Source organism: Macaca mulatta, chromosome 14, assembly GCF_049350105.2.
Source record: "Macaca mulatta isolate MMU2019108-1 chromosome 14, T2T-MMU8v2.0, whole genome shotgun sequence".
NCBI classification, from domain to species: domain Eukaryota; kingdom Metazoa; phylum Chordata; class Mammalia; order Primates; family Cercopithecidae; genus Macaca; species Macaca mulatta.
This window is the reverse complement of record NC_133419.1, coordinates 92,653,252-92,673,771: the sequence shown is the minus strand read 5'-3', so window position 1 is coordinate 92,673,771 and position 20,520 is coordinate 92,653,252. Positions and strand designations below refer to the sequence as shown.

The following is a 20,520-nucleotide window of genomic DNA, read 5'->3' as shown; positions in this document are numbered from 1 at the left end:
CTTAAAGAGGTTATGTGCCCAAGATAACAGGATTAAATATAGAATACTCTCTTGTGTATCTAGCTGTCCTGAAAAGAGGCTTGACATATTACTGGTGAGAATAATGGCTAGTGAAAAAATTGTAACAGTAGCTCACCTGGGGGTGTGCTAGGATCTGTGACTGGGCATTTCAGAAGCATGCCCTCTTAGGAGGCGAGTTTCCTCAAAAGCTCTGCCATCTCTGTGTGTGTCAGACAAATGCCCCCTCAAAGGCCCAGACTAGAGGAAACCTAAAAGTAGCAAAGCAGCAGGAGGGAATGTGGCCCATTTATTGTTGGGAATGAGTTTGTTTCATCACAGAACAGTCTCTTTCTTTTTTACTTTGGAATAGTGAAGCTGAACTTCATCATGCTGCTCACATTACGGTCTGTTATAGGTTTTCATTGTGCAGTGAAAGAGCTAGGCTGTACCTGTAGATGACAGGAACAGAAATATGTGGGACACAGCTTTGCAAACTACGCCTGTACAGCGTATCTGGCTTGTCCCCTATTTTTGCATGCTTGTAAGCTAGGAATTGTTTTAAGATTTTAAAATGGTTACACAATATCTATGCAATATCCTCAATTGTGTTTCTTGGTTCATACAGCTGAAAATATTTACTACCTGGCCTTTTAAAAAAATTTGCTGATCCCTGATGCAGTATATTAATTTCATAGACTGTCCAATGTTCACAGCTAAAACAAAAAAAAAATCAAAATAAAGATCAAGCACCAACTCGGCTTAACCATTACTGTTAAGGGAGAGGTTAACATTTTCTGCAGAAAATATTACCCAGAGAAGGAATCCCAGAGAATGGTCAATTAGTGTTTTATTGCAGATTTAATTTATATTTTAATAAATGCAGTATGTAATATAAATATTTAAAAAACCTGGTAGCCATGATGGTTACACCTCTTCTCGCCCTTCCTTCCCCATAGTTGATAGAAACTAGGGTGAACACTTGACAAGTTATGTCAATCAGATCTTTTTCCTGATGGAACAGGGAATAGGATTACATTTAGCATCTGAATGTGGGTTGATTTTAGGCACAGTTAGATACTCTTGCTGTGTGAGTCAGCCATTTTAACCATGTCCACGGAGATCAGAGAAAGTTGGTCTACAAAGGAATAAGAATATGAATAGAGAACAGAAGAGAATCAAGCAGAGAAACTAAACTACTACCTGATTACAGACAGCTATCTAGATTTTGGTTTCAGGAATCTCCAGAGCTGTTTTCCAACATGGTAGTCACCTGTGGCTACTAAGTCCTTGCAATGTGGCCAGTCCAAATTAAGTTGTCTGTACATGTAAAATATACATTAGATTTCAGAAACTTCGTGCAAAAAAAAATAGTTTTAAAATTTCATTAATTTTATTATTCCATGTTGAAATGACAATATTTTGGATATATTGGGTTAAAATCAATTTAACTTTATTCCCTTTTAGGTTTTTTAAAGTGGCTACTAGGAAATCTAACCTTATTAATGTGTTTCCCATTATGCTTCTAGTAGACAGTGATACTCTAGAGATTCAGCTACTTTGATTCTAAGAAATACTGACATATATATTGTACTCCTCTACTCTACCTTATTTTTCTTTTGCTGAACCTAAATCAAGTTGGTTTTAATTAATGTAAAAAAAGACTTGATAAAATAATGAGCCCTTTCCACATGCCTAACTTATAGTATCTCATGCAATGGAAAAATTTTGCTCAATATGACAATTTGCGGAGCTAAAGACCTTACCCTTCAGACTTCTGGTTCTAAAATGGCAGTGTAGAAGCAAGTTGGCTTCATCCCTACCCCAAAGAAAATGAAAAACAAATATACAGTGCTGAGATTATCACCAGCAGTATCCCAGAAGTCAAATATGAGAATGCGATCGTTTCTAGGGCCACAGAGAAGTGAAGCAACTCTGAGCAGATGGTAAGAGAACTGGAATTTCTTATTTGTGGTGGCCGTTCTTCCAGTATGTCTGGCACAAAATGCACAGGACTCTTCCCCCTGACTCATGTTTTCTACACCGGAAAAAATGAGATTGAGGTGGACAAGCAGCTTCCTACTATCTAGAATTCCGTGTCAGGGGACCAGTCCCTGCTTCAACCCAAAGGAAGCATTGGGAGTGACTAAAGGGAGAAATATCCCTGAGCATAGCCAGAGACAAAGCAGGAGGTGGATGTATCACCCACAGCCCTGGAAATTCTTCCCTGTAACTAGGCCATAGCCAAATCAGTGTGGCTTTTCGGCAGCACCATACTATAAGAGGCTTTATCCGCAATTCCCATGGACAGAAACCTCTAGCCAGCCTTCCCACACTATCAAGATATTCCCTTTGGGACCTCTCCCATTTAGGATGGGTAGCACTCTGTTTACTAAAACTGAGGCTAATGTGGGTTTAAGGTGCCATTGCCATCTAGTGCTCAAAAGGAGGTAACAACCTAGAAAAAAAAAAAAAAGAAAGAAAAGGAAAAGAATAGGTAAATTACAAAGAATCTCTAGGCAAAGATATTCAATAAAAAGTAAAACAAGCCAGACAGAGAAAACTGGAACAAATAACTAATCCTTGAATACAAAAAAACAGATATGCATTCCCAAAAATCAACAGCAAACAGGGAGACATGACCTTCTCAAATGAACAAAGCAGGGAACCAGTAACTAGCTCTAATGAGATAGCAATATGTGGACTCTCTGACCAAGAGTTCAAAATAGCAGTTTTAAGAAAATTCAGTGATCTTCAAAATTACACAGAAAACAATTCAGAAATTTATCGGATAAATTTAACAAAGATATTAAAATAATTTTAAAAATCAAACAGAAATCTTGAAACTGAGAAATGCATTTGCTGAACTGAAAAATGTGTTAGAGGACATCAACAGCAGGATGAATCAAGCAGAGGAAATAGTCTGTGAGATGAAGATGGGCTACTTGAATAGAAAAAAGAATAAAAAGTAATGAAGCTCGTATGCAAGATAGAGGATTACTTCAAAGCCAAATCTAAGAATCTTGGTGTTCAAGAGGGAGTTAAGCAGGAGCAAGGGGTAGAAAGCTTATTCAGAGAAATAATAACATAAAACTTTCTAAAATTTGAAAAAAAGAGACAAATATTTAGGTACAGGAATATCAGAGCACACCAAATAGATTCAAAACAAATAGGACAACCCCATGACATATAACAGGCAAACTCTCAAAGGACAAGGACAAAGAAAGGATTCTAAAAGCAGCAGCACCGAAACAAAAGAAGAAAATAATAAATAAAGGAGTTCCAATGATCAGGCAACAGCCTTCTCAGCAGAAAATACAGCGTATAGGAGGGAGTGAAACAACATTTCAAAGTGCTCAGAGAAAAAACTTGGCATCTAAGAATAGTGTATCCAACAAAGGTATCCAAATATAAAGGTGAGAGAAAGATTTTTCCAGACAAAACCTGACAGAATTCACTACCACCAGACTTGCCTTCTAAGAAATGCCAAAGGGAGTTCTTAAATCTGAAAGAAAAATTACTAAAGTGCCAAAAGAAAACATTTGAAGGTACAAAACCTACACTAGTAAAATAAAGTACATGAGCAGATACAAAATGATGTAATACCATAATTGTGATGTACAATCCACTCATAATTCTAGTATGAAGCCCAAAAGACAAATGTATCAAAATAATAAAACTTACAGCAACCTGTTAAGAAATAGGTAATATAGAAATATGTACATTAAGACAAAATAAAGTCAAAATGTTTGTTTGCTTGGCGGTGATGGAGTTAAACTATAGAAGTTTTTTTAAATGTTTACTTTGTGTCTATTCTTTGTGATCTAAGTTGTCATCTTTTAAAAATAACTTGCTATATCCATAAGATGTGTTTTGTAAAACTCATGGTAACTGCAATGAAAAAAAACTAAAAATAGATTCATTAAAAATAAATAGTGCCGAATTCCAGTGTGCTACCAGAGAAAACTGCGTTACCACAAAGGAAGGCAGTGTCAAAGGAAAGAAGAAACAAAAGATTACAAAAAAACAGAAAACAAACAACAAATTGGCAATAGTAAATCTCTACTCATCAGTAACACTGAATGTAAATGGACTGAATTCTCCAATTAAAAAGTCTATAGGAAACCCACTTAACCTATAAAGACATAGAGACTGAAAGCGAAAGAGTTGAAAAAGATATTCCATGCAACTGGAAACCAAAAAAGAGCAGGAGTAGCTATACTTATATCAGATAAAATAGACTGCAAATCAAATACTGTAAGAAGAGACAAGGTTACTATATAATGAAAAAGAGGTCAATTCAGCAAAAGGATATAACAATTATAAATATCTATGCACCCAACATCAGTGTTCTCAAGTATATAAAGCAAACTTTAATAGATCTAAAGAGAGAGAGAGAGACTGAAATACAATAATGGTAGGGGACTTTAACTCCTCATGTGCAATAATGGACAGATCATCCAGATAGAAAACCAACAAAGAAACATTGTTGTTAATTAGTAGACCAAATAGTCCTAACCGACATTTATAGAATGTTGCCTCCAACTGCTGCAGAATACATACTCTTTTCATCAGCAAATGGAACATTCTCCAGAACAGACCACATCTTGGGCCACAGAACAAGTCTCAAGAAATTTGAAAGAGTAGAAATCATATAAAGTATCTTTTCTGACTCCAATGGAATAAAATTAGAAATCAATAACAAGAGGAACCTCAAAAAATACACCAACACAGAAAACTTAAACAACATGCTCCCAAATGACCAAGTGGTCAATGAAGACATTATAAAGGAAATCAATCAATTTATTGAAACAAATGAAAATGGCAATACAACTTATCAAATCTAGGGGCCCAGGAAAAGCATTACTAAGAGGGAAGTTTATAGAAATAAACAGCTCTATCAAAAAAGTAGGAAGTCTTCAAGTAAACAACTTAAGGGTGTCTCTCAGGGAGTTAAAAAAAAAAATTAGTAGAAGGAAGGAAATAATGAAGAACAAAGCAGAAACAAATGAAATTGAGACCAGAAAAACAATATGGAAGATGAACAAAATGAAAAGTTGGCTTTTTGGAAAAAGAAACAAAATCAACAAACCTTTAGCTAGACTGACAACAACAACAACAAAAACCCAAATAAGTAAAATTAGAAATGAAAATAAAATGAAACAACTGAGACCACCGAAAGACAAATAATCATTAGAGATCATTATTTACATAAACAAAGCCCAACAAATTTGAAAACCTAAAATAAACGGATAAATTCCTGGACACATATGACCTACTAAGGTGGAAACTTGAGAAATAGAAAACCTTAGCAAACCAATAATAAGTAATAAAATTGAAGCCATAATAAAAAGTCTCTCACCAAAGAAGAGTGTAGGACCTGATGGTTTCACTACTGAATTCTACCAAACATTTAAAGAAAAGCTAGTATTAGTCCTAATTAAACTCTTCAAAAAGATTGAAGAGGAAGTAATACTTCCAAACTCGTTCTACAAGTCAGGCATTACCATAGTCTCAAAACCAGACAAGAGCAGAACAGCAACAGTAACAAACTACAGGTTAATATCACTGATGAACACAGATGGAAAAATCCCCAATAAAATACTAGCAAACTGAATTAAACAACACATTAAAGAACTTATTCACCATGATTGATTGAGATTCATCCCTGGATGCAAAAATAATTCAACATATGTACATCAATAAACGTGATACATTAACAGAACCAAGAACAAAAGACATAATTTCAATAGGTGCTAAAAGAACATTTGATGATAAAATTCAATAGCCTTTCATGGTAACATTCTCTTATCAAACTGGGTATAAAAATAACTGACCTCAACATAATAAAGACCATATACGACAAACTCACAGCTAACATTGTACTAATGATGGGGTGGCCTGCCCCTCCACTCCTGTGGGCATTTCTCGTGGAGTGGGATGAGAGACTGAGAAAAGAAATAAGACACAGAGACAAAGTATAGAGAAAGAAAAGTGGGCCCAGGGGACTGGCGTTCAGCATACAGAGGACCCACGCTGGCACTGGTCTCTGAGTTCCCTCAGTATTTATTGATCACTATCTCTACGATCTCGGAGAGGGGGATGTGGCAGGACTATAGGGTAATGGTGGGGAGCGGGTCAGCAGGAAAACATGTGAGCAAAGATCTCTGTCATAAATAAGTTTAAGGAAAGGTGGTATGCCTTGAGGTGCACATAGGCCAGATTTATGTTTGACTTTACACAAACATCTTGGTGCATGAAAGGGCAGTATTGTCACCAGCATGTCTCACCTCCAGCCACAAGGCGGTTTTCTCCTATCTCAGTAAATAGAACTTACGACCGGGTTTTACACCGAGACATTCCATTCCCAGGGACGAGCAGGAGACAGATGCCTTCCTCTTATCTCAACGGCAAAGAGGCCTTCCTCTTTTACTAATCCTCCTCAGCACGGACCCTTTAGGGTATCGGGCTGGGGGCGGTCAGGTCTTTCCCTTCCCACGAGGCCATATCTCAGGCTATCACATGGGGAGAAACCTTGGACAATACCTGGCTTTCCTAGGCAGAGGTCACTGCGGCCTTCCACAGTGTATTATGTCCCTGGGTACTCGAGATTAGAGAATGGTGATGACTTTTACCAAGCATACTGTCTTCAAGCACTTATTTAATAAAGCACATCCTGCACAGCCCCTAAATCCATTAAACCTTGAGTCAACACAGCACATGTCTCTGCAAGCACAGGGTTGGGGATAGGGTTACAGATTAACAGCATCTCAAGGCAGAAGAATTGCTCTTAGTACAGAACAAAATGGAGTCTCTTATTTCTACTTCTCTCTACATAGACACAGTAACAGTCTGATCTCTCTTTCTTTTCCCCACATACTAACTGGGGAAAACTTTAATACCTTTCTTCTAAGATCTGGAACAAAACAAGGAAAGCCACTTTCGCTACTTCTGTTCCACATGATACTGGAAGTCCTGGCCTAAGTAAAGAGAAAGAAACTAAGAAAATGTGACTGGGCACTGTGGCTCATGCCTGTAATCCCAGCACTTTGGGAGGCCGACGTGGGTGGATCACTTGATGTCAGAAGTGTGAGACCAGCCTGACCAACATGGTGAAACCCTGTCTCTACTAAAAATACAAAATTAGCTGGGTGTGGTGGTGTACGCCTATAATCCCAGCTACTTGGGAGGCTGAGGCAGGAGAATCACTTGAAGCTGTGAGGTGGAGGTTTCAGTGAGCTGAGATTGCCTTATTGCACTCCAGCCTGGGCAACAAGAGCAAAACTCCATCTCAAAAAAAAAAAAAAAAAAAAAAAAAAAAAAAAAAAAAAAGGAAAGAAAAAAAATGCAAATTGTAAAGAAAGAAGTCAAATTAAGCTTGTTGACAGACAACATGATCTTCTACTTTAAAAACCTAAAGATTCCATCAAATAGAACCAACAAACAAATTCAGTAAGTGTCCAGGATTAAAAATCAACATACAAAGATTAGTAGCATTTATATATATACATGACAAATAATCTGAAAATGAAATCAAGAAAACAATCCCAGTTACAATATCTGCAAAGAACATACAATACTTAGCAATCAATTTGACCCAAGAAATTAAAGATTTATGCAAGGAAAACTATAAGACACTGATGAAAGAAATTGAAGAGGATACTAAAAGCTAGAAAGATATTTCATGTTCATGAATTGGAAGAATCAATATTGTTAAAATGACAATTCTACCTAAAGCAATTTGCAGAGTCAATGTAATACTTATCAAAATATCAATAATGTTCTTCATAGAAATAAAGAAAAATTCTAAAATTTATATGGAACCACAAAAGACCTCAAATAGCCAAAGTAATCTAGAGTAAAAAGAACAAAGCAGAAGGCATCACACTATCTGACTTCAAAGCATACTGTAAAGCTGTAGAAACTTAAATCAACATAATACTGGCATAAAAACAGACACGTAGGGAACCCAGATAGAAATCTATGTATTTAGAGCCAATTCATTTTTGACAAAGTTTTCAAGAACATACAGTGGGAAAGGACAGTGTCTTCAACAAATGGTACTGAGGAAACTATATAACCATATGCAGAAGAATGAAACTAGACTCCTATTTTTCACCGTATGCAAAAATCAGATCACAATGTGTTAACAACTTAAGTCTAATACCTGAGATTTTGAAACTACTAGAAGAAAACTTTGGGGAGACACTTTAGGACATTGGTCTAGGCAAACGTGTGTGTGTGTGTGTGTGTGTGTGTGTGTAAGACCTCAAAAGCACAGGCAACCAAAGCAAAAATGACAAATGGGATTACAACATGCTAAAAAGCTTCTACACAGTGAAGAAAACCATCAACAAAGTGAAGAGGCAACACACAGACTGGGGGAAAATATTTACAAACTATTTATCTGACTAGGGACTAACAACCAGCACATATAAAGAACTCAAACAGCACAACCGAAAAAAACAAACAAAAAAAAATCTGATTTTAAAATGGAGAAAATATCAAAATATCTGAGTAGATATCTGAATAGATATTTCTCAAAAGAAAACACACACATGGCCAACAGATCTATGAAACATCACTAATCATCATGAAAATGCAAATTTAAACTACAGTGAAATATCTCAACCCAGATTAAATGGCTTTTATCAACAAAACAGGCATAACAGATGCTGGTGAGGATGTGGACAAAGGGGAACCCTCCTACACTGTTGGTGGGAATGTATCTTAGTATAGCCGCTATGGAAAACTGTATGGAGCTGCTCCAAAAAAGTAAAAACATAACTACCATATGATCCAGCAATTCTGCTACTGGTGATATATCCAAAAGAAAGGATATCAATATACAGAAAGGATATGTGCACTCTCATGTTTATTGCAGCACTGAATTCACAATAGCCAAAATATGGACTCAGTCTAAGTGGAACTGGAGGTCATTATGTTAAGTGAAATAAGCCAAACACTGACAGATGAATATCACGTGGTTTTACTCATTTGTGGGAGCTAAAAAAGGTGGATCTCATGAAGATAGTTATTGCAATGATGGTAATCAGAGGCCAGGAAGGGTAGAGAGGGGAGGATGAAGAGAAGTTGATTAATGAGTACAACATACAGTTTGATAGAAGAAATTAAGACCTAGTGTTTGATAGATAGCAGGCTGACTACAGTTTAGGATAATCTATTGTATATTTCAGAATAGCTAGCAAATGTTTCTAGCAAAAAGAAAAGACACATATTTAAGGCAATGGCTATCCCAATTACACTGATTTCATCTTTACAAATTATGTGAATGTATTGCATTATCACATGAACCCCCAAATATGTACGTCTATTATGTATCAATACAAAATAAAAACATTAAAAAGAACATGCATATTATTCCTTAATACAACATTAAATAATATTAAAAGCTACCATTTATTGGGCATTTACATTGTATCACTAAGGCTGTTATGTGATTTGCCCAAGGTGACATTGCTAATAAGTGGTGGTGTTGGCTTGATATAAATCCTCTGCTCTTGAACTTTAGATTCTCTCAGTCATGAATTGATGGCATTTGTGCCAGAGATAAGGTTGTGATATGATTTGTGTTGACTTGGTTTGCATATATAATGCATATAGTGGGCATCAAGGGTCGTGAAAGTCCCTAGGGGAACTAGGGGAAGTGAAAGCCTGGCTGAAAAAAAATTAAAAAAATAAAGGAAACCACTCTTTCCCTCTCCCCTACTGTGTGCTCAGGTAACATGTCAGAAACATAGGTGGAATATCAAGTCCCTGCTGTTTCTGCTGTGTCACTCCTGGGAAAACCAGACTTCCTGCAATCTCTGCAGGATGTATTGGAGTACTCTAGCTCATCAGGAGGCCCAGACGGATTGCAATACTTTGGGAATGTGCACTAAGTCAGAGGGGGAGCTTCTGTGAGCTGCAGGAGATGGATTCCTTTTGGTTAAAGAATGGCCTCACAATCTTCGGCTTCCTGGCTGCAGCCTCTGCTGCTGCATTCACATTAGCATGAGCTCCCCAGAGATGATCTCTTCTCAGAGCTTGGAACAGAACCCTGTTCTCCAGGAAAAGTTAATTCATATCATATGGGGGAACAAATTACTCCCAGATAGTAGGTTATTTTCTTTGTCTTTTCATAAGATCAGACTCAATACTAAAAATCTTAATAATGATGATGATAATGACACTATAGAAATGCAAAGTCTTTGGATTGTTATTCTTGCACAAAACCGTTTAAGAATCCTAATTTTACTGCATACTTATATTGGCCAGGCAATTGTTTAGTTTTCCTTCATCATATTCTTTTGTCACTGATGTATTGAGTTTCCAGATGCTTATTGTACTCTGCGACTAATTATCTATTGGAACAATTATATTAACTACCCTATCACTTGAAAAATAGTTTTAAAAGTTTAAAAAGTAAAAGAAGAGTGATAAGATTATACTGAGTGGCATTCCCAAATTTTTTTGGAAATGCATATTGAAATTGTTAGAGAATAAAATGAATGTATTATACACAAAAAAGAAACAAATGTAGTGAACTCACCTAACTTGGCATTGTATAAAAAGTTCTATGAAAGACACAAACAACTCTTAAGTCAACTTTTTTAATCCAACTTATAATAATGACATTCAAATGAGGGGAGAAGAAAACTACCTGAAACCAGGGCAAAATTTGTAGAAAATGCCCCGAGAGCCTTCCACAAATGTGTTATATCTGTCTTGCACACACATTAGCAGAATACAATCGAAGAAAATCCTCAGCAACCCTAAGGAATGCCCTTTTATTCTGTGGTGCAGACTTGTCCTTCCGGAAACCATCCACCACTTTCTTTGGATTGTTCACAGTCCACTTTCTCTGCAGAAACACAAGACAGGTTTCTGGTTCAAAACGGCTCATACCTTTCTCCTTCAATTTTGCAGCCAGAACCCGTGTATATTTCATACCCTAAGTGGGATCAGCCTTCTGAATTCCAAATGAACTTCTCATGAGTACAAAGTGCAGTTTGCAAATATTCTCTTCTTCCATATATCTGCATTCTTTCTAAGGCAGGTGCGAGGTAGGTGAGTTTAACCACTTTGTAGTCCTTAAGGGATTAAAGGTTTATAGGTTTTCCTTGGGCTGGAGTTCCATAGTCTCCTCTTTTCTTCTCCTTCTCTTCTCCCTCCCCCATTGCCTGTTTCTACCCCCCACCCCCACCCCCGCCCACTCCAGGGCCTTTGGGGTAACTCTGTTGCTTTCTGACACGAATTTTTTCTGGCAAATGAGTCAAAGTGTTAGTAGAGGCTGGCTTTATATTTCCTCTCTTAAAAGTAAAATCAAACTGCAAAATCAGCCCACAGGAAGAAGTAATTTCAAAAGCCATGGTTCATGTTCCACAAGCCCCTTGAGCTCTCTCATCTCCCCCCTCAACAATGCACCCCTAGGGCCCGTGGAGGTGAGGCTTTCCAAAAGGCCACAGTGAAAGTGGCAAGTAGCTCCTGAGTTGTTTTCCTGTCAGAAACAAGGGGTTCTGGTCACTTGTCATGGCTGCACAGCCACTTTCAGAGTCTATTTGGAAGCTTTTGACCTCTACTGCCAAGAGAGCGCTGAACTGTTGGTGTGGCTGGACAGTGAAATGGTGACTTGGTGAGAGGAAACGTCAGGCAATTTAATGTACTCATCTCTCTTCTCTTTACAAAAAAGAGGAGAAGATTTTCTAGTTTTAAGTTTCAATCCATATCAATAAAGTTGAGAACTGTGGGTAATACAAAGAAAACAGTTTCTTTGTATCTTTTTGATTTGTTTTTGTTCTGTCTCCCTCAGTGTATGCTGGGTATGGCTAGAGCCTTGGAGACTCCATTGCCTCTTCTGTCGTTCATGTCTCTGCTGACTTGTAACAAGGAGTATCATTTTCAGACTGAGATACAAGGAGTATGTTTTGCACTGTGTTACAAGGAGTATGATTTTCAGACGGATTCAGAAAACCCAAAAAGCAAGGTTTTGAGCTACACTCCTTGTAATAGCATGTTACAAGGGGTGCGATAGATAAGGGTCCTGTGATTGAGAGATTTGCGATTTTTAAAGCAATTTCCTATGAGCTTTTGGTATATTAGATTAAAGGAATAATACATGGAAGTTCTGAAATAGGAGGAAGAAAATAGAATAAGCTATGCATTGCAGTATGTGCATATATGTGTTTGTATAAGACAGCAGATACCACGCTTCGTGATTCTAAGATGCTTTTATTTCCAGTTTTAAAACCTCAGATATTGAGATACATCATACAGTCACTGTGCTCTAAAAGAACTGTGTCAGAAGAAGCAGCAGTGTGTTTTTTTCCTTTTTTAGGGTCACATAAAATATTGGGGGAGTCTTTTAATTGATCAGAGTAGAAAATTGTGGGAGAGGGTGAGAGTAATGGAGAGAGTGGCACAGCTGGGGCTTACAGAGAAGAACTATAAAGGAAAAATTCTTGTTACCTGAGACTTCTGGTGCTTTTCTACTGGGTTGCTAAATCTGATCTACCCTCACACTATGGCAGGTAAGGTTACTGTCACACACAAAATGTTCTCTTCCCTTTAGTAATAATGGAAGGTTGTTCTGGGGAAGTGACAACGCAAGAGGAGACCACCCTTCCCAGTGTTGTCCTCCATGGCCTCCTCACATTCAGAGGTGACCATGTGATCGATTCTTTTTTCTGCCTTAGAATGTAAACAGAAGTGATGACTATCTAGAAAAGAGTTTTTAAGTAATATTTCTTCTCCACACTCTTCTATTTCCTTTTATCTGTTGGATGTAAACAATAATAATGAAACCTTGGGGGATCAGAGAGCCAAGGGATGTGAACCTCCTAGCTGTCCATAACACCAAGTCAAAACGAGCTGCCCTCCAATAACGTGAATGATAAATAAACTACTATTGTATTAAAGACATTATACATTTTTTGAATCCATTTGTTACAGTTGATGTTACCTTTACTCATCTATCACATTACTTTAAGATATCAAATGCAAGGCAGGAAATTAAAAGTTGGATGTTCTAGAATTTGAGGAGGGGGCTTAATTTTTTTAAAATATCCAACCAAAAGAAAGGAAAAAGGAATATTTAGGAGGTCCAGATATATCTAAAAGCACTTCAAAAGCAGTTCTAAAGTAGAAAGGATGAGAATTTATTTGAGTCCACATGGCTTATCTATGAATAATGAGTAAAAGTTAGAGAGGATAGATTCAGCTTAATTTAATAAACACATTCTAATTAATTGCTGTATTCCAAGTAGCCTTGCCAAATAGCACTCCCTGGCACTAATTCTGAATGAACATCTAAGGACATTCATGCTTTAGACAGAGTGAAGAAAAGATGATGTCTAAGGCAGCATTCCTCTTTGAGTGTTTATTATGTTATGTGTAAGTAGCATTTCGATGTGGTAGGAAGGGGTATTAAATGTTATGCAGTCTTGATGGCAAAGACTAAAATCTTCTATGTGGAAATATTCTGCTAGACAAGTAAAGGGAATGAATAGCTTCATATTTTCTTGACTAAGTGGGTAAATTTCAAAGTCAGGAAAATAATCATAGGATTCCTCAGGTGTTGCTTTACCAGCCAGAAACCTCTGTGGCTGGTGGTGCCTCTGAGGCTGGTGGTGCCTCTGTTTGAGTCTTGCTCGCACCCACTGGGCTTGTTTTACCCACTTGGCCCAGCAGACTATGCTTGGCTTGTGCTACTGGCCGGGATCCCATGCCTGCCAAGGGTGAGCCAGGCACAGAGTGGTGAGGGGCGTGTGAGTGAGTGAGCACAGGGTCTGGCCTCTGCGCACAGTCAGGACGCTGGCTGCTGTGTTGGGGCAGGCAGCTCCAGGTGCTGGCACAGGTGCTGGCTCTATACAAGGCTGTGGCTGGACCACATGTATCTCAAGCAGCTTCCACTGCGGGCATCAGCATCTGGATGAGGGAGACACAGTGATGCCTGAAAGTTTGGAGATGCCAGGAACTGCAGAGCCCCGAAGAGGATGTTAGAAGTTACAACATGTCACAGCCCTGGCTCAGGGAGCCTTGAGGTCTGGGTTCTCAGAAGGGCCACAGCTCTTCTCTCCTTCTTGTTGTCTGCAGCCTGGCAAGTGAGGGGAGGTTGGGGGTGGGGGTGGGGAGGACATGTGTTGAGGGGCATGTTTCAACCCATGTGTGTTGCAGCTCTTTCGGTCTCACTACCCTGCTCTGGCCCATGGCTCCTGGGCTGGCCCAGCTCTGCTGCTGCTGCTTGTCACATGGGGCAGCCATCTGTTACTGGCGAAGGGTGGGAGGGCTATATTGTTAAGCTCTGGCTTGGGGAATGCCAAGGTCTGGGCCCCCATAAGGCTCACTGACATGGTTTAGCTCTGTGTCCTCACACAAATATCATCTTGTAGTTCCCATAATTCCCATTTGTTGTGTGAGGGACCTGGTGGGAGATGTTTGAATTATGGGGGCAGGTCTTTCCTGTGCTATTCTCATGATAGTGATTGGGTCTCACAAGATCTGATGGTTTTAAAAACAGGAGTTGCCCTGCATAAGCTCTCTCTTTGCTGCCATCCACGTAAGATGTGATTTGCTCTTCCTTGGCTTCCCCCATGATTGTGAGGCCTCCCCAGCCATGTGGAACTGTAAGTCCAATAAACCTCTTTCTTTTGTAAATTGCCCAGTCTTGGGTATGTCTTTATCAGCAGAACAAAAATGGACTACTACAGTAAATACTCTTCACTTCTGCAGTCCACCTACAGCTCAGCAAGTCAGCCAGGAACATACTACAACTCCTTTTGCTCCTGCCATTTGGTGGGTCTTGAGTTGTCTCACGTCCCAGAAAAATAAGGTTAAGCAGACAACTGGAAGGTGAGAAAGGCAGAGAAGAGCTTTACTGAGTGACCAAACACCTCTCAGCGGAGAGAAGACCTGAAGTGGGTAACTCCTATCCACAGGCAGGTGGTCCCAACCAGTGTCTGAGTCTGGCTGAGTTGAGAGTTTTTATGGGCTCAGAATGGAGTAAGTACGTGCTGATTGGTCACATAAGCAGGAGAAAGTATGTGCTGATGGGCCCATGAGCTGGCCCAGAAAAAGCACCACTGGATTGACTGAAAGCATCAAGAAAGTTCTCACTCCAGGTTGCAGACTTCACCTGGAAAGGGCAACCCAGCCCCCAGGCTTCAGGTTGTCCCTGGCTGGAAGGTTGGGTTTTACTGGACACCTGCACATTCCCACCTAGGAACTTCTCTGCCTCCCACCACCACCAACATGCTGTCCACAGTGCCCCGGCTGTCTGTGCTGAGGGGTGCCAGCAGGCCCAGAACCACCCTCGGGCCTTCCCACCCCCAGCCACATCCTCACTCTCATGCTAGTTGATGTTCAAAGTTTTAGCCTCAGAAGCAATTTCCAGAGGGGGCTGAGACAGTGGGGAAACTGGCATGTCAGTGCTGCCACAACCACATGCACATCTGGTCAGGTCACGACAGTGTCCAGGCTCGGTTATCGGGACATGTCTACAACTTTGCTCCACTGTGAGGCCCAGGTGGGAAGAGGCCAGGGATTGGAAGCAAGCATTTCCAAGCCTATGGGGACAGGGTGCTGTCCAGGCCCCTGAGAGTACAAGGAGACCCGGGTCAGAAGCCACGCCTGGGTGGCTGCAGTCACCCCTGGGAGCTCAGGCTTCTGCCCCCTTCCCAAACTTGGTAGGGTGAAGGGCTCCAGCCAGGATCACCTATTTCCGCCCCCTTTGGCTCTGCAGAGTGCGCAGCTCCGGCTGCACCTCCCTCGCTGTAGATGGTGTCCTCGCAGTGGCCACTCCAGACAGACCACCATGGCATTAAAAAGATAATGAAAGGTTACTATGAATAGGAAATCATTTAGTCAATAAACATGTAATAAGCACTTAGGATGTAGATGACACCATCTTATGCAAGTACAGGGCATGGCTCCTGTTCTCAAGGACATTATGATCTATTGGGGAAGACAGGGTTTGTTCACTTTTGAATATTTATTGTTATCCATTGTAAGACCACCAGGGCAAGTGGAACGATCTATTGGGGAAGACAGGGTTTGTTCACTTTTGAATATTTATTATTATCCATTGTAAGATCACCAGGGCAAGTGGAACATACCAAGGAGACAGCATAGTAGAAGGAAATAAGCCCCTATTTGGAGTCAGAAGAACAAAATTCAAGGTTTGTTTCTGCCTCCAACTGGTTATGAGGTCTTTAGTAACTTATTAATATTTTGATACTCAATTAAAAATTTTTTTTTAATCAAACATAATGCATACTTATTTTTCAAAATTTGGAAACATTCACAGCTTTATAACATTTAGTGAACTTAACCATTACTTCCAAACTCAGAGAGTGACTTAATAATTTTTGATGATCTCTTCCAAAAAGTATTAGGCATGTATGAAATAGACTATTTTATTATCTACGGATTTGAAGTCACAGGTATTCTTACCCCAAAGATAAAGCTTTTATGGCAGACACATGTGAAGGTAAGGGTGATTATATATAGAGATCACAGAGAGTATTCCTAAGCAGATAATTCTGAACCTCCAAGCAGTGCCAAGAGAAATACACTTGGTGGAGAGAAGAGAAGGCAGTGCCTTGACTCTTTATATTTTAAAAAATGAAAGGATGAAGGGATGAATAAACTTTTCAAAGTATTCTAAAAATTCAGAAAGAGGAGGAGGAAAATCCCAACCCAATATTTTGTGTCTTTTTCTACCTCATACCATTTAACTCTCACCAATAGTTTTGTAAGGGTGATTACTGTGTTATTGTCCGATTTTACAGATAAAAATATGAAGAAATAGAGCTCATATAACTTGTCTGTCCTGGAGGCTGAATTTGAAACGACTTTGTATGAATCCCAAACCCCTGTTCTTCCCTCCTATATGACTCACAGAAATACCCTAGAACAGAGGGAAGTGTCTTCTGCTAACTGCCAAAATAGATTAATCATTAAGAAAAAAAAGGGTGTAAGGAAATTAAAGAACAGTTTCTCTCTGTTATAAGCCTCTCTGTTACAAGCGTTTGCTTAGCAAATTGTGTATTTTGGCATTGGGTTGAAATGCTTAATCACCTTTCCATTCTATCCTCCTACTTAAATAAGAGTTAAGGGGAAGGCAGGAAAGAAGTTTAGTCAGCCAAAGGAGGCAACTGGTACCTTCTTAGCATTAAAGGCGCTATTTCCTTCTGTATTTGGAAGAGGAACATAGCCAAAAAGGTAGCTAGTGGGGCTGTTTGTCTGGGACCTGTGTGTCTGAGGGAATCACTTATTTTCTCTTTACTGGGAAATATATGTAGGGAGACAGATAATTCTTTCTCATAAATTGATTGTAACTAAGCTTGTCAGAGTTGACAAATAAAAATTCAACAACATGGATGAATCTGGAAGACATTATGCTAAGTGTGAGTATGCCTCATGTAAGTGAGATATTGGGTCTTCTGTGACTGGCTTAATAGCTACAGTGAGCTATAATTGTACCATTGCAATCATGATGAAATATCTAAAATAATTCAACTAGGCCAGGTGTGGTGCTCATGCCTATAATCCCAGTGCTTTGGGAGGCTGAGCCAGGAGGATCACTTGAGGCCAGGGGTTTAACATCAGCCTGAGTAACATAGTAAGATGCTATCTCTACAAAAAAAAAAAAAATAGACATGATGGATTATGCCCATTGTCCCAGCTACTTGAAAGGTTGAGGCAGGAGGATCACTTGAGCCCAGGAGTTTGAGGTTGCAGTGAGCCATGATTGCACCATTGTACTCCAGCCTGGGTGACAAAGTGAGACCCTGTCTCACTCTCAAAAAATAAATAAATAAATAAATAAATAAATAAATAAATAAATAAAATAAATAGTCCAATTCACAGAAACAGAGTATAATGATGGTTGCCAGAGCCTCGAAGAGAGGGGTATGGGGAGTTGTTCAATAGGTTCGAAGCTTCAGTTTTTTAAGATGAACAAGTTCTAGAGATCTACTCTACAGTATAGTGCCCTTAGTTGACAATTCAGTATCGTACATGTAAAAATTTAATAGCATCTCATGGTAAGTGTTTTCACCACAAAATTCAAAATAACACCACCAAAAAAAAAAAAGGGAGAAAGAAGAAACTTTTAGGGGTGATGGATATATGTATTACCTTGATTTTGGTGATGGTTTCACAGTTGTATGTGTATCTCCAAACTCATCAAATTGTACAAGTTGAATGTGTCCGGTTACTTGGCATATCAATTATACCTCAATAAAGCTGTTTAAAAAAGAATATGGAGGGCCTAGTTATATTTGAATTTCAGATAAACAATGAATACTTTTTTAGTATAACCCAAATTTTTAGTGTATGTGCCAAATTATGCTAAATGATTATTTATTATTTATCTGAAAATCAGTTTAACTTGAAGCCCTATATTTTATCTGGCAACCTTAATTGTAACTGACGGCCATTCATCATGGCCAGCTACTGCTAAAAGTCAAAGGAAAAAACAAAGAGTGAAAAACTTCAAAATCTAAATGCTGCCCAGGCCTCACACTTATCTCTGCTGGAATGTGAACTGGAAGCATGACCTAAAACTCTATCCACAGGCTCATCTCAATTTCTGGCTAGTTGATTTTCTGGGCTGTTCAGCCCAAGCATCCTAATTTAAAGTGCTTTCTGTGGTTATAGTCGGAGGAAATAATTGTGCTTATAATTCAGTGTACATAATAAAATCAGTCCCTTAATTGTGCTCTCTGAAATAAATCTGCAGTTTCTATCTCTGTATATTTTATGTTTATTCATAATTTATGACTAACGTAGGAGTTAGCAGATTAGATGACAGAATAGTTGTACTTATCTTTGAGATGATGAAAACAAAACATCTTGTTAATCAATCATCCTGCTAGACATTTAGCCAGATTCTCTCTAAGAGAATCTCTCCAGAGCCATGACATTACTGAAAGAGAAAGTAATAACAAACAAACCACAAAAGGGCTTGTTATACATGGACTCCCTCCCAATTTGTGGTTCTCTCAAGGTCATCGCCATTTGCTAGTGAATGAAGTTTCAGGACTTACTCCTTCAACCTGCTTCTGGTTGCTGTTATATTACTGAAGTACTGAGCAGTGAGTAAATGTATTAACCAGATACTTGCAGAGTCAGTTTCATTCTTTTTATTCAATTACGCATCATCTTAAAGAAGATGGATTTTGCAAAACTTTAGTTATATCTGGAATGCCATCTGGGAAAATAAGCAGTCTTGAGGTTGCAGAATTCCTAGACTTCCACACTGAAAACTTAGGCTATTAAAGGTTTCAGAAGTTCTTTTACAATTATAGCTTCTAATTAGCTCACATTATTTATATTACTTGGTCCTCAACCAAATGGCCACGCCTCGAGGAAGGTTCAAAAAGTATAAATTTTATTTGAATTTAAATAAGATAAACAATATCAAACTAAGGACTTCATAGCTCTTTACAGTTTACAAATGATTTCATTTTGAGATTGTCCTATTTAATCTTTTGTGTTACCTCCAACCCTCCTCTCTGCTATTGTTACATATAAAAAAGGGTGAGATTCAGCTGTGATAAGGTCACACAATGAACACATTGCTCCAGGCACCACACTTAAATAACTTTATGTAACAACAACAAATACTAGAATGATGCTAATAATAGTAAAATGATCAAGTAACAATTAACAAGAGTTACTGAGGCAGGAGAATAGGGTCCAGAGGCAGGGAATCTAAGGCTGATTCACACTGACTTCCTATAACTGAATCAAAAGGAAAACCCCACCTCTCCACACCCAAGTAACAAAAGGATCAGTTACCGTTGCACCGGGTTGCAGATGAAAAATGGAAGATACCTTTGATTAATCCGTTCTTGCAACCAATCATACTGGTCGAGGGCCAGTTCTTCTTGTGTAACTTTGTAACTTCACTTCAGCCTCTGATATGGTTGTCTCCGGCAACCAATATGACATGATGGGCCACTCCTTCCTTTATATAGAGTGTACTCAAGTACCCAGTGGGAAACCTCTAAAGGGTATTTAAGCCCCAGAAAATTCTGTAACCTGCTGTCTTGAGCCACTTGCTCAATCCCACTTCTAGTCTATGGAGTGTACTTTTGTTTCAATAATTCTATGCATTCATTGCTTCATTCTTTCATTGCTTTGTTTGTGCATTTTGTTCAATCTTTTTTCAAAACGCCAAGAACTTGGATGACTCATAGTCAAGATCCTCCACTGGTAACATTACTATGTGCTTGGCCTTGTTCTAAGGACTGGAGTGTGTATGGTTATTCACAGAAGCAGAAACAGGCTCAAACACATGAAAAAATTTTCTCACATTTTCAGAGCTGGCAAGAAGTGGAACCTTGATTTAAACACGGGCAACTCTAGAACCTGAAGTTCCACTATGGTCGTTATTAGAACATTAAAACGTCCCAACACAAAGAAATGATACATGTTCGAGGTGATGGATAGTTAATTACTCTGATTTGATCATTATACAATGTATATGTCAGGCCTCTGAGCCCAAGCCAAGCCATC

General features: G+C 38.9%; 1 long non-coding RNA gene across 2 annotated transcripts; it reads right to left on the bottom strand.

Moving 5' to 3' along the window:
• Positions 1–822: 822 nt before the first annotated feature.
• LOC144334543 (uncharacterized) lies at positions 823–19,901 on the bottom strand. 2 transcript variants are annotated; one of them, XR_013404500.1, is made up of 5 exons: positions 19,801–19,901; positions 18,823–18,925; positions 18,136–18,243; positions 10,661–10,861; positions 823–1,009 (listed from the first exon to the last, which is right to left on the bottom strand). It is a non-coding gene; the product is annotated as an uncharacterized LOC144334543 (long non-coding RNA). The 2 variants fall into 2 exon arrangements; XR_013404501.1 differs by lacking the exon at positions 10,661–10,861 and having other exon boundaries at positions 823–1,135.
• Between the last annotated feature and the right edge of the window lie 619 nt (positions 19,902–20,520).